At 46.1% G+C, this 15,495-nt stretch overlaps 1 protein-coding gene across 4 annotated transcripts in view; it reads left to right on the plus strand.

Annotated features, from left to right (window-relative positions):
• Positions 1 to 15,495, plus strand: part of LOC123774051 (uncharacterized) — a 78,432-nt gene that overhangs the window by 25,873 nt on the left and 37,064 nt on the right. Inside the window, exon 2 of one of the 4 annotated variants that reach the window (XM_069318783.1) lies at positions 6,133 to 6,440. The exons of the other annotated variants lie outside the window; for them this stretch is intronic. The gene's annotated coding sequence lies outside the window, so the exon portion shown is untranslated. The remainder of the gene's footprint in view (positions 1 to 6,132; positions 6,441 to 15,495) is intronic. 4 annotated transcript variants of the gene reach the window in all.

Raw genomic sequence — 15,495 nt, forward strand, 5'->3', positions numbered from 1 at the left:
CGAGAATGTAACACTTCAAGTCTCTCTTCTCTAATAAACCCAATGGACCTTCTTGTATATACATAAATAAACACACAAATAAACTACAATTGCCAGTTGTTTTAATGTTTGACAAGGCATCTTGAGGTTATCTTGAGATGATTTCGGGGCTTTAGTGTCCCCGCGGCCCGGTCATCGATCAGGCATGTGTATTTATTATTTGTATCTCCAGAATCGAGCTATTAGCTCTTGGACCCCGCCTTTCTAACCAATTTATTTTTCCTCTTATGTCTACTTCATATATTTCTCTCTAACTCACGCACACCTGCTCCCCAGGAAGCAGCCCGTAGCAGCTGTCTAACTCCCAGGTACCTATTTACTGCTAGGTGAACAGGAGCACCAGGGTAAAAGAATCTGTCCATTTGCTTCTGCTGGGGATTGAACCCAGGGCCTTAGAACTACCACCCCAGAGTGCTGTTCACTCAGCTGAACCCCCCCCCCCCCCCCCGAGTCCCTTGATGTTGAGAATACATCAATAGTGAGTGAATAAAGCACTCTACTGCTACTCTAGTAGCAAGCTTCTGGTCAACAAATTATCAAAAGCTAAATTATTATGACATTTAAACTGAGTCGGGTTAATTCAATCCAAATTTATCCCGAACATTTAATTAATTAAGTGCAGAAAGACGAATGGAGTACGTGTAGGTCTGCAAGATTTTATCTTTGTTTGCCTCACACCGCCCACGGGATGAGTGTGTTGGGTCACACTTGTGGTCACACTTGTGGCCACCTCCACCAAGATATAACTCCTGATAACTCAAGATAACCTCATTCATCTGCTGCATACTGTCAGCACTCAACCCAGGAGGAGTAGCCAACATCAGAGTCAGCACCCGTGTAGATGTGTGTCTTCGTCCAGATGTGGCCGTCCTCCTGGACCAGCTTCAGCAGCAGGGCCGTATACACGCTCCCTCACTCTATAACTAGTACCTGGCCCCGTATAGAATATTATATATTTTATAATAAATGAAGAAAAGCCTCAGACGTTTGGTACTCCGTTCCTTCCCGCTACCAAGTAAGCTACAGCCACAACCCAAACATATGGGGAGCATAGTCAGTGACGAAATTGAACTGTGTCAGATATGAGTGAAGTTTATTGTGGTGAGGGGCCGCCTGTAGCTCGTCACTGCGGCTGTAAGGGCCGGCTCTGCCTTCAACAAGGCCTCGCTCTTCACCTAGCCACCTAGCCCCAGCCCTCCTAGCAAAACAAGAGAGGCGCAACCAGTACGCTCCAACTTTTCTAATCACTTGTGATTTCTCGGGGATAATTCTGCTCTGCTGCCCGCCCTCCCAAGATACAAGAGATATCTTAAGTATAAGGTATACAGAGCGCACGAACTGCTTGCTCAGGCGCAATAAATCACCCTAATTACTGAGAGCGTCTCGCATCACTTAGATTGTACCCTGTGGGAGGGAGGCGAGAGAGGCATCACATAATATATACACGAGACAGAGAGTCGATGACGGGGCTCTCAATCTCCACAATAATATTATACAATGTTTGCAGCTCATAATTTTAAGATAATGTTTGAGAGACGTGTATGTTATGAGGAGTGAGGGCGCAACGTGGCCCGCCTCCTCCAGGAATTGTGTTTCAGGACTGGTGTTGGGTATATACAAACTCTTAATTAACGAGAGGAATACGACGTTATAGATGGCAGCACCAGTATGATAGTTCTGAAAGTATTTTTTAGACGCAGACAGGGGTTATTTTGAGATGATTTCGGGGCTTTAGTGTCCCCGCGGCCCGGTCCTCGACCAGGCCTCCACCCCCAGGAAGCAGCCCGTGACAGCTGACTAACAACCAGGTACCTATTTTACTGCTAGCTAACAGGGGCATAGGGTGAAAGAAACTGCCCAGTGTTTCTCGCCGACGCCTGGGATCGAACCCAAGATCACAAGTCCAGCGTGCTGTCCGCTCGGCCGACCGGCTCCCTGGAGAGCACAGACGGGGAAGGAGACTGGACTACAAGCCGTCATGACACACAAACTATCACGCTTCACAATACCAACATTGGACGAATGTTTGCCTAAACCACAACACCCTACTACATTATGGAGAGTCAAGACAACTCTAACTCCACCTTAAGTAACACGCAATATTGGAAATATTTTATGTTACAAATACACAAGGCTTAAGATCAACATCGAGAACTAAAATTAAGTTCTTAAATAACCTAATAGCGTCGAATTTAATATTTGAAGCATTGACAGACACTCCATACGAGAAGTTACGTCGATAGTGAAATTTGAATCTCAAATTGTAATTTATGTAAAATGTTATAAGGTAAATAGGTGGAAAGGCATACAACAAATGGAAGTTGTATGCAGAGAGCGCTTAAACTACAAGGTGTAGAGAGATACTTGGAGTCAAAGCAAAGTACAGCAATGATTTCCGGGGCAATTAGTTCAGCAGGTTTAAAGATGCATAAATAAGTGGGTGAGAAGTGGGCCCGCCTGGGACCCGCCTGGGACCCACCTGGGACCCGCCTGGGACCCGCCTACCATCCCTACACCTTGCCAAACCCCTTTTTCGACGCAACAGAACCTGTAGCAGACTGTAGGAGGGAGAGTGCTCATGAGACACAGCCGTAATAACATAAACCTTCACCAAGCCTACTGCCCTATGAAAGATATGTATTTTTACACCATTATCTTGACTTACATTTGTGTCCAACCTGTAGGTCAACTCTCAGTGGTGTGGGGTCCGGTCACGCTTCTGGCCAGACGGTTCTGTTCCTCCACCAGATTGATTGATGAAGATTAAGCCACCCAAAAGGTGGCACAGACATGAATAGCCCGTAAGTGGTGGCCCTTTTGAGCCATTACCAGTATCATTAGATGATACTGGAGACCTGTGGAGGTGCGACTGCACCCTGCGTGACGGGAGATGTCTCCCGGACCAAATGGTGACCAAATGGTGTCCTCCACCATGTTGAGAAGCCACTTTGTACACCATGCAAGCACTCTACTTACCTTAATGGGCTATTCATGCCCGTGCCACCACCTGGGTGGCTTAATCTTTATCAAATCAATCGATGTACTTACCTATCTTGTCTACGGGGCAGTGTCTAACTCTTTATCTACCGCCTACTAGCTTTGTATCTGTTCCATTTCAGTTTAACTATTCTGACTTTCACATTCTTTGTCGAATCTGACCCTAAAGTTATGGCTGGAGGTGGCTTCTGCAACTTCTTCTTTGAGAGCATTCCACTTGTTAATTACCAGTACCGGGTACGAGTACTTCGTTACGTTACTTCGGGTCGTTAGCGTTCCCAACCTCCACCTGTGTCCTCATGTCCTGCTTTCTCTCAATCTGAAGAAGCTGTCCCTTGTCCACATTATCTATTATCCTCAGTATCTTGTACGTTGTGATCATATCCTCCTCTGTTACCTCAATCCTCTAGGGTAGGGAGATTTAGTTCCATTAAGCTATCTTGGTAGCTTCACCGTCCTAGCCTTGAGGTTATCTTGAGATGATTTCGGGGCTTTTTAGTGTCCCCGCGGCCCGGTCCTTGACCAGACCTCCACCCCCAGGAAGCAGCCTGTGACAGCTGACTAACACCCAGGTGCCTATTTTACTGCTAGGTAACAGGGGCATAGGGTGAAAGAAACTCTGCCCATTGTTTCTCGCCAGCGCCTGGGATTGAACCCAGGACCACAGGATCACAAGTCCAGCGTGCTGTCCGCTCGGCCGACCGACGCCTTGTTGGAAGCATTGTGCTACACGGGCCTCTGCTTGTCCGTTCTATATCATGTCTTAATGACCATACTGCCGGCGTGGGGGGGGGGAGGGGGGGCAGTGGGGGTTTTATTTATTAATCCGGGAGAGGGATGGTTGGGGGGTGGGGTGGGGGGGAGGGGGGGGTGAGAGGCGTCAGGTAGACAGGGTTCACGGCCGGCCAGGGTCAACACATCCCAATGAATGAAGGTACGCACATCAGTCCACTTTCTCCCCCTCCCTCCCTACCCCCTCTTCTGTCTCCCACTCCCACCTCTCTTCTCTCTCTCTCTCTCCCTCTTGCCAAACTTTCTCCCAACACTGCCCGCTGTCCTTGTCATCTTCCGCCCGTCTCCCTCGTCGTCTCAAGGAGCGGAGCACCCTTGGCCAGGCTGGGACAAGTACGGACCGTCTGAGGTCCCTGTGAGTTGACAGTTGACAGCTTGTGTTCCAGCACTTCAGGAAGATTGGGACTTTTTTTTTTTTGAGATATATACAAGAGTTGTTACATTCTTGTAGAGCCACTAGTACGCGTAGCGTTTCGGGCAGGTCCCTGGAATACGATCCCCTGCCGCGAAGAATCGTTTTTTCATCCAAGTACACATTTTACTGTTGAGTTAAACAGAGGCTACAGTTAAGGAATTGCGCCCAGTAAATCCTCCCCGGCCAGGATACGAACCCATGACATAGCGCTCGCGGAACGCCAGGCGAGTGTCTTACCACTACACCACGAAGACTGTACATTCCTGACTCAAGAACTGTTCAACCCACTCGTCAAATGTCGCACAATGATAGCTTCTATTTTGAACAAGACTGATGCATATTACAGACTATGGCGGCGGGTTCACTCACAGGATGAGTGATGTTGGCCAATAAATTTCCCCTTCGGGCCAAATAAGAAACACAAAAAGAAGGGGAAGGGGTAGGGGGGGGGGAGGATAGGTGACAGCGTGGAGAAGCAGGAAGAACAGTCCCGCCCTCACACTCACTCAGGCACGGACACCAAATACTTGGTGTGAGGTGTCTGCTGTGAGTGTGAGGAGGGGCGGGCACGTCACTACACAAGGTGTGAGGGTGGGGACATGTGAGGAGGGGGCGGGCACCTCACTAAACAAGGAAGTCCCTCCAGACAAAGCGGGACGTTTAGTTAAGTCCAGATATTATTGAGGCCAGCATACCCACCCATGTTGGGAGTGGTGGGGCGTACCCACCCATGTTGGGAGTGGTGGTGGGGCGTACCCACCCATGCTGGGAGTGGTGGTGGTGGGGCGGGTCACACAGACTCACAGGGGGGCCCAAAAGTTGCTCAACTCAGCAAGTCACACCATTGATGAGCTACACACGGAGGTTATCTCACACAACAACACACTATTCACGGTTTTACTGACTAAAGTTTCGTGTGGCGAGATCTACTGTTCTGTGTGGTGGGTCCTGAGAACTTCTCTAACCTTATAATTACACAACTAAGAAATACCTTACTCTGTCGTTCCTCTTTGTCGGGGACAGGAAGCCTGTACTAGGGCTCATCCTCCTTGGCCAACCTTCCCCAGGAGGCAACCCACAACAATTGTCTAACCCTCAGGTACCGAGTCACTATTAAAGGAAGAGCAGCATCAGGTGAAAGGAAACATGCACAACCATCAATGACCTGCCGCGGGAATTTAACTTGTGGTCCCTTGGTTGTGAGCGGGCGACGGGGTCAGCCACTAGGCTAATGAATCTACGATCGTTGATACACATCATTTTCCTCTAAAATAAGCTCATTGTATGACAAAACTGAGGTCTAGTGGTGGAAGATGACACCAGAGGGAGTCAACAGGCCGCTCTGATCTTCACATCACACTTATATATTTTTTTTGCCTTATTTCCTCACAAAATATCTTATTAGCGAGTAAAGTAATGAGCCGTGACTGCTTCGTGCCTGTAAGGCAGCTTCTCACCAACTTCCACCCGCCTCCCAAGTTTGTCTACAGCAGTTGGCATCATTTCCTCTCCCTAAAGTTGTGTAGGTGCTGCTTCTTTACATGCTAATCTCTACATATTTTACAAATCATGTTTTTTATTATTCTTCCGCCGAGTACTTTGCCGGGGATGGTTATGAGTGCCACTGGTGTGTAGATCAGTACCTCCTCTCTCTTATCTTTGTTGTATATTGGTGTCACGTTTGCTCTCTCCCAGCAGCTGGACAACTTCTTTCGCAACTGACTCATTAGAGATGAGAGCTGGACATACATCAATACATACATCAAGGGAGCCGGTCGGCCGAGCGGACAGCACCTTTCCTTTCACCTAGTGGCATTAGTTAATCAAGAATCTTTTAGTCTATTCATAAATACGTGTTCACAGTGTTATCACTGTCACTTCTTTTTCAGGTGAGTCTCCACACGTTCAACGCTCACATGGCCCTCCGCGTGCCGCCTGGACCCGCATGAGCTCTAGGGACATCTAGGGATCACACTGGATCTCCAGGAATCTCTCGAAATACATTTGGGGACACGTAAGGACTCACGGGATAAGAAGTTGCGAGTCCCATGTTATAACACTGAGCATACCTCCAACACCAGCAGGGCTACAAGGGTGTAGGGAGGGGAGCCAGGCACCGGCCGCCCGCCACTCAACATTTCCGTACCAGGAAAATGTTCTCAACAAGAAGCCTCTTTGAGTGTCTTACTCAGTACAGGTGAAGGAAGAGCTTTATGTACTAGTTTATTGTAGAAATATTCTTGAATGTAATTATGTAAGCTATAAACAAGACGAATTATCTTTAAATAGAGTTGCTCTGAAGTATGTGGGTGTTGCTCTACAGTATATGTGGGTGTTGCTCTACAGTATATGTGGGTGATGCTCTACAGTATATGTGGGTGTTGCTATACAGTATATGTGGGTGTTGCTCTACAGTATATGTGGGTGTTGCTTTACAGTATATGTGGGTGTTGCTCTACAGTATATGTGGGTGTTGCTCTACAGTATATGTGGGTGTTGCTCTACAGTATATGTGGGTGTTGCTCTACAGTATATGTGGGTGTTGCTTTACAGTATATGTGGGTGTTGCTCTACAGTATATGTGGGTGTTGCTCTACAGTATATGTGGGTGTTGCTTTACAGTATATGTGGGTGTTGCTCTACAGTATATGTGGGTGTTGCTCTACAGTATATGTGGGTGTTGCCCTACAGTATATGTGGGGGTGTTGCTCTACAGTATATGTGGGTGTTGCTCTACAGTATATGTGGGTGTTGCTTTACAGTATATGTGGGTGTTGCTCTACAGTATATGTGGGTGTTGCTCTACAGTATATGTGGGTGTTGCCCTACAGTATATGTGGGTGTTGCTCTACAGTATATGTGGGTGTTGCTCTACAGTATATGTGGGGGTGTTGCTCTACAGTATATGTGGGGGTGTTGCTCTACAGTATATGTGGGTGATGCTCTACAGTATATGTGGGTGTTGCTCTACAGTATGTTATTTTCTGCTTCCCAGTCGAAAATTTTATTAATATCTGCTTGTAGGTTTTCAATGTCTTCAGCAGAGGTAATTTTCATGCTGATTTTTGTGTCATCTGCAAAGGATGACACGAAGCTGTGACTTGTATTTGAGTCTATATGTACAATGAAGTGTCCAAGCTCTTCCTCCACACTATACTGAGTGCCTGTGCTACTGGCACTTTGCATTTCATTATAAATATTGAATTCCATGAATCTGGACCCGGGGCCGAGTGCATGGGGCATATTGTCAATTTCTCTTTCAAAATCTGCCACGCTCGTGTTGATATCAGTTATATTTACAGGTGTTTGGATATCACGCATAAAGAAGTTGTCTGGATCTTCCACTTTCATGCTGTGTATCGGAGTCCTAAACATGTCCTCATACTGCCTTTTTAGGATTTAACTAATTTCTTTGTCGTCCTCAGTGTATGAACCTTCACTAATACGAATAGGTCCAACACTGGCAGTGGTTTTTGCTTTTGATTTACCATATGTGAAGAAATATTTGTTTTTTTTTCTATATTTCTTAAATGGCTTTCTGTTTAGTTGCCATTCTTCAATCTGATATGAATGCTTTAGTCACTGTTCGATTTCTTCAATCTCACTGTTTAAATTATTCCTTCTTAGTATGGAGAGTCGTGTCTGCTTCAACATTTCCGTTAACTTTTTCCTTCTTTTGTAGCGTCGTCTGCGTCTCTTTCTACGTTGGACCTCTTTCTGGTTGGAACAAAAGTCGTCAGTGAAGCACTTGTTCCGGAAGTGTTCGAACGTCATCAGTTGTGAGTCGTGTGTAAACCGTTTATCATTCATAAACAAATGGGGTTTGGCGAGTGGATGGAATGGTCTTTGGGGGTCTTTGTTTGGAGGACGGGCTGTATAACGGGCTCAGGAAGATTATAATAATAATATAATAATATATATATATATATATATGGGAATATATATATATATATATATATATATATATATATATATATATATATATATATATATATATATATATATATATATATATATATATATATATATATATATATATTTATATGGGAACCATCGAAGATAGGGTCTTCAGTAGCAGACAAAAACCAACTGTATACTGCCGTTATGTAGATGACATATTCGTAATAGTAAAAGACTCAGATGAACTAATTGACCTAAAAAGACACCTAGAGAGAGAGTCAGTACTCCGATTTACACATGAAAATAGTGAAAATAACAGTCTGCCATTCTTGGATGTACTAATAACAAAAACAGGAACCTCTTTAAGCACCAACGTATATACCAAGCCCACCAACATAGGATTATGCCTGAACGGTAGAAGTGAGTGCCCCCAAAGATACAAAGCCAGTGTTCTCAATGCTTATATTCGTCGAGCGCTTACCCACTGCTCTGAATGGAGCAACGTGAGTAGAGAGTTTGAAAGAGTAACTCAGGTATTGGTGAACAACGGATATAGCAACGCGGAAATAAACGCTGCTATAAGAAGACACTTGGACCGTTGGTATAATTCAGAACCTAGAACAGAAACCACAACACCCCCAATAAAATTATATTACAAATCAACCATGCACAGTGAACATATAAAAGAGGAAAGAATAATGAAAGAAATAATCCGTAAAGGAGTAAAAAGCACTACTCCTAACCAAAACATAAACCTGATAATATTCTACAAAACCAAGAAGACTTCCGAACTCCTTATCAAAAACAGCCCGAAGCCGACGGAGAACCCTCTACAGCAGTCAAGCGTTGTATACATGTACACTTGCCCCCACGAAGGATGTAACCTTCAATGTAAGTACATAGGTATGACGTCGACCAAGCTGACGAGGCGTTTGACATGCCATCTTCAATCTGGTGCCCCTAGGAATCACATGAGACAAGCCCATGACATTACTCTAACAAGAGAAATGTTGAACAAGAATACTTGCATAATAGACAAAACCCAAGATTCAAGAAGATTACAAATTCTTGAGGCAATTCACATAAGAATAGAGCGACCTACCATGAACACCCAAATCACGGAACTATTTACTCTACCCACCATGAGAGTAAGGACAAGACAAGAACATATCGATGCCAACACAGAAGACAATGTCCAACATAACAGGCCAATTACACTGGATTAATCTTTGTGTTTAGATAGGAGATGCCTCGTATGGGCCAATAAGCCTTCTGCAGCCCCTATGTTTATCCCTTATGTATCCCCCCATGTTTTCACCTTAATTGTATTATCACCTGACCTAATGCGGGTATAAAATCAACTAGTATTGTAAGATCTGTTCACTTGAGAATGAACCATGGAGGTTCGAAACGTCGTGCAAATTATACAAATAAGTGTAATACACTCTATAGTAAATCACTTCTTTTCTTCACCTTAAAAGTACGAAAATGAGTTTTGGAGAACTCCTATTTCAATTAAGCCCTGATGCTAAGAAAATAGTTAGAGGGATAGAAGCCCTAAACCAGAAAATAATAAATACAGAATATGCGGTCATATTCAATGAAACATGTTTGAAAGAAAACCTGCTGCCAGTATACACCAATATATATATATATATATATATATATATATATATATATATATATATATATATATATATATATATATATATATATATATATGTATATTTAATAATATATATATATATATATATATATATATATATATATATATATATATATATATATATATCCTCCACAGAGCCCGTCTCCTCATACATATATACACACATATATGCATACATATACACCTACATACTCAGTTTTCCAATTATGGGGGAAGGATATCTGGTCAGTATCTCATCTGGGAATTATATACTGTGGGGCGGGGTTTTCATCTAGACAATCGAGGCTCTTGGGTTACCAGCTGTGGGAGCGGGGCGTCTCATCTTGGGTCACCAGCTGTGGGAGCGGGGCGTCTCATCTTGGGCCACCAGCTGTGGGAGCGGGGCGTCTCATCTTGGGCCACCAGTTATGGGAGCGGGGTGTCTCATCTTGGGCCCACCAGCTGTGGGAGTGGGGCGTCTCATCTTGGGCCACCAGCTGTGGGAGCGGGGCGTCTCATCTTGGATCACCAGCTGTGGGAGTGGGGCGTCTCATCTTGGGCCACCAGTTATGGGAGCGGGGCGTCTCATCTTGGAGTAATCTTTCAAACATTGGGTCCTCTAACATTTCGATGGTGTTCCATACCCTGATGGCTTGGTGCTGCAGTCTGATGTTTAGTGGCTGTATGTTCAGGAGTTCATGGAGCTCCTGTATTGTCTGATCATATGGTGGACGGTGTTTTGCTGCTCTCCTTAGCGCCTTATTTTGTACTGCTTGCAGTTTCTGCATGTTAGTTTTCTTTATGGTGTGTAGTGGTACTGGGGGATACTCTAGATGCGGCCGAACTAGAGCCTTATATAGGTGGATCTGAATGTTAGTACTGAGGCTTCGGAATCTTCTCAGTTTTCCTAAGGCTGCTTTGGCTTTGTTTAGTCGGTCCCTTACATGAATTTGTATCCCTGTTCTATTTATCATAAGTCCCAGTATTCTGCCTACCTCCGCATATTGGATCGGCTGGTTGTCAAGGATGATGGGGTCCGGGTTTCTTTTCGCAACGTGTATTATCTGGAACTTTTGTTTGTTGGTGCTAATTTTCCATTGCTTCTCAAAGTTGTTTATGAGTTCAATTGCTGCCTTGGTCTTGTCGGCTAGTAGCGGCTTTGATGGGCCCGGTTGGCATATTATTTGGGTGACATCACCCTGATTACTGGAGGTTCATGGGGGGAGCTCTTATGGGGAGTTATGGGTACTGGTAGGCGAGTTACGGGTACTAGTAGGCGAGTTACGGGTACTAGTAGGCGAGTTACGGGTACTGGTAGGCGAGTTACGGGTACTGGTAGGCGAGTTACGGGTACTGGTAGGCGAGTTACGGGTACTGGCAGGGGGATCGAGGTCTGGTGACCTCCACTCGTGTAATGTGTAAGCACAATAGTCTTGAAATACGAGAGCCGAGACCTGTCCATGGGGATGAATCGCCCGGCGTGTCATGAATACCCTCACAGGTTTCATCTTTCATAAAGAGGACCTCGCCCCCTTCCCCGCCCCCCGCCCCATCCACTCTGGTGTTGAGCAGACCCATCAGTGGCATCCGCCTGCACCCTGGGGAGCGCCGCCTGGCCGCTGTGACAGGCGGCGTCCATGGCCTCTCACGCTGGATGGTTATTTACTGGAATTGAACTCATTACATTATGTAGGTAACATTCACACCGGGACAGTGGCGTGATTATGGTTGATGGTTGGTATGTGGCGATAAAGCTGCCCCGTCGGGTACCAAGGAGGCGTACCAATCAGGATAATCCCCACAATAGGGTGCCGCCATAGTGTCCCCACGCTCCTCACACTGATACAGCCTACACTACTGCATTACCCTAACACAAGCCGCCTCAACTACACCGTACACTTCCCGCCACTCAACAGTCGATGTTGACAGTCACGCCGATATGGGCAACATGGAGGCCGTGTAGTAAGGGCCAAGCGTGGCAGGACAGTATTCCCAAAACCAGCCGTCTTAAGCTTCCATAGCGGCCCGCCACGAGGGGGCTCCACCGCCCTCCCTACCCTTTGTGTGCGGTGAAATTCCTGCCCGGGTTAAGATGTAGAGTACATGAGGTGGGTCCAGCGGCCCAGGGGAGCGCGGGAGCAGCGCCACAATAACAGTTCTCTCTCCAGGGGATCACAGCATATTAATTAAGGATGAATCCTAGCGGGATATTCCTGGACCATGGCGTAACGCATTCCACCCATATTCAAATGTTTATTCAGGTAAAAGTACATACATAAAGGATGAGTTACAAACATACTGTTGGATTTATAGATAGAGTTAGTACATACAATACCTAAAGCCACTAATACGTGCAGCGTTTCCGGCAAGTCGCTGGCTCACAGCTCATAGGGCCTCCCCTGCTGCTGCTGCTGTTGCCCCTGCTGCTGCTGCTGCTGTGAGTGACCGTGTTGGTCATTACTTGTTAGGTGACACTTAGCTGCACCTGCACCTTGTTCCATAGTTGGCGTCACTCACCTGTCTTGTTGACCCCCAGGGTGGACGGTCACTCACCTGTCTTGCGAGACCTGTTTCAAGAGTCCACCCTGGCAACAAAGACAGGGGCCAGACTGTCCTGGTGATGACATGATCGACAGGACTGTTGTGGGAGTCACCACAACTTGGCTGAAGTAACACATCCTCCAGGAACCCGTCAGTGTCCTTCTCGACCTTAGGTATTTAGCTTGTGTTTGTGAGTATTTGTAGTACGTGGGTGAAGCATTTACAGCGTTGTGGCTCGAACACAAGTCGTCAGTGAAGCACTTGTTCTGGAAGTGTTCGAGCGTCATCAGTTGTGAGTCGTGTGTAAACCGTTTTTCATTCATAAACAGCTGGGGTTTGGCGGGTGGATGGAATCACTTTTGGATCTTTGTTTGGAGGACGGGCTGGATGAGCCTGGCCTGAGGACGGGTTGTAAAGCAATAGGCTCCGGATCACTAGTTGGCCTTGGGTATGAAGCCTCGTGCTTCTTTATGCTATCTTGAGGTTATCTTGAGATGATTTCGGGGCTTTAGTGTCCCCGCGGCCCGGTCCTCGACCAGGCCTCCACCCCCAGGAAGCAGCCCGTGACAGCTGACTAACACCCAGGTACCTGTTTTACTGCTAGGTAACAGGGGCATCAGGGGTGAAAGAAACTGCCCATTGTTTTTCGTCGGCGCCCGGGATCGAACCCGGGACCACAGGATCACAAGTCCAGTGTTCTGTCCGCTCAGCCGACCGGCTCCCCCAGGGCGAGGCTAAGCCACAGGGCGAACCTTGCAGTTAAAAAATTAAAATACTGGTGGACCATTATTTGGGTCTTATCTCAAGAATCGAACTAAATGAGGGATTCTACTTAATGAGGGTTAGGTATCGAAATTATTATGAATGAGGCGGGTTATAGCAGCCGACGTGACGGTGAGAATGACTTTCTTCCCAGACTCCTGGGTCCCATCTTATTCCTGGCGCCTGGTCACGCTTGGCTGAGAATTACACGGGGTAATGAGAACTAACCAATGTTCTCATTGGCCTGTTGGGCCTGAGTCATAGGCCGACCTAGCAACCAGGGTACCTGGTTGATGGGGTTCTGGGAGTTCTTCTACTCCCCAAGCCCGGCCCGAGGCCTGACTTGACTTGTGAGAGTTTGGTCCACTAGGCTGTTGCTTGGAGCGGCCCGCAGGCCCACATATACCTGGTTGAAGGGGTTCTGGGAGTTCTTCTACTCCCCAAGCCCGGCCCGAGGCCAGGCTTGACTTGTGAGAGTTTGGTCCACTAGGCTGTTGCTTAGAGCGGCCCGCAGGCCCACATATACCTGGTTGATGGGGTTCTGGGAGTTCTTCTACTCCCCAAGCCCGGCCCGAGGCCAGGCTTGACTTGTGAGAGTTTGGTCCACCAGGCTGTTGCTTGGAGCGGCCCGCAGGCCCACATACCCACCACAGCCCGGTTGGCTTGTGCCACGGGCCCAACATGGCCACAGTTAACTGTACTTGAAGTACAGTTAACTCCAGGCCATGCTTGGAGCCCAGTTCCTGCACGGCTGGGATTTTGCCTCATTTTCCTTGTAATGTATGCAAGTTAGTCACACAGGACGAGCCTCAATATAAATTGTTACTGCTAAGAAGGATACTGGTTAACGTGACGTAATCCACCTCACTTAGTCCCGTCATCACTAGAGATTGGTAATTATCAAGCCGCTTTTATTTCTTTACTGGTACACACAATATTGTCGCATAAATAAATTATTTTAAAGAGAGACCTCGACAAGTTCCCGCAAAAAATACCTGATCAGCTAAGTTGTGTTGTCAGTAGTGAGTGTGAGCATCAGTATATAATACCCAGATGAAATACGAATCAGAAATCCCTCCCCCCAATACTTGAAAAAAACTGCGTATATATATATATGTGTGTATGTATGTATAGATGTATATGTATATATACACATATATAAATCAATAAATAATAATAATAAAATAAATACAGCAGCCTTAAACAGAACAACATGTGTGGAAGCATCAGGGTGTGTATATATGAATGCTACACAGTATTCATCTATAGACATCCATATATGGTGAAACACATGTGAAGAACCTCTCACACACTCACAGCTCCCTGACAAGCGAGAGCAAAAAAAACTGGCCTCAGGCTTCCAGCCAGAGTATAATAAGCTGGGAATGGGTCGTAAATTAGAGCCGGCCGTCCCCATGACCAGCTGGTCCCTGGCCTGGTCTCCTCGGTGTCTTATGATCCAAATTGGTGCGGCGAAGAATTGTTGGGAAAAATTTTTGTTTTGTTTAAAACAGCGAGGCTGTTTGGGAGGGCGGGAGGCGCCGCCTGGTGTGGCGGCGGCCTCCTTCACAACCAAGCTTCCAAGAATAGGCTTGGGTGGAGTAAATGACCGAGTTTGAGATAACTGCTGTTATTTATTGGATGTACACATATTTTCCTCGTCCGTGTAGCTTGTTTCTAATAAATGTAAAGTGTGTTGGCCTTCTGTGTACCGGACTACTGACGTGCTGGCTGCTCCCAGCTCTCATTATCCTCACTTTAATAAGACTATCAAAATCCTCAGATTAGGCAAAATTGTAATTAATTTTGTCAATAAAGATGTTAATAATAATAATTCCAACAACGGACTGGTGTCTACTAATTTGGCATGTCACTTCTCTCTGGATCTTACATAAACCAAGTAGTATAAAACTGGCGGGAATCAGTTAGGTAAAGAGTATTATGATAGGCAACTGCGGAGAATTACTCGAGTAACCCAATCATCCCAGTCTTTGTTATTCTGCAACGTTCCTTGTCCTGGATAACTACTGCATGCAGAATCGAAATTTCCACGAAAGAAAACATGTTTTAATGCTTATTTTCCCATATCCGTGAGCGTCAGATCAGTTTAAGCATCGTATAAATATAATTACAGGTGGCCACTGTTAATTCTAGTGTCGTAGGAGGATGTTATATGATGGGTGGGTGAAGGGGGGCCAGTGTAACACACTGAGAGTGTCGGCGGGGACCAATATGGCAACAAGAACCAGTACTTCCTTCATTCCTCAGGGCCACATTAATCATTCTCTCGGCCCCCAACCCGCCTGGCGCGCGCACCTCGTCACGTGACCTGTTCCCGCCAAATTACAATCACCAATCAAATTACAAATTAGCCAATCACAAGCTCTCCCGCCATTTATAGCAT

The sequence above is a fragment of the Procambarus clarkii genome, chromosome 91 (genome assembly GCF_040958095.1).
Source record: "Procambarus clarkii isolate CNS0578487 chromosome 91, FALCON_Pclarkii_2.0, whole genome shotgun sequence".
Taxonomy (NCBI): domain Eukaryota; kingdom Metazoa; phylum Arthropoda; class Malacostraca; order Decapoda; family Cambaridae; genus Procambarus; species Procambarus clarkii.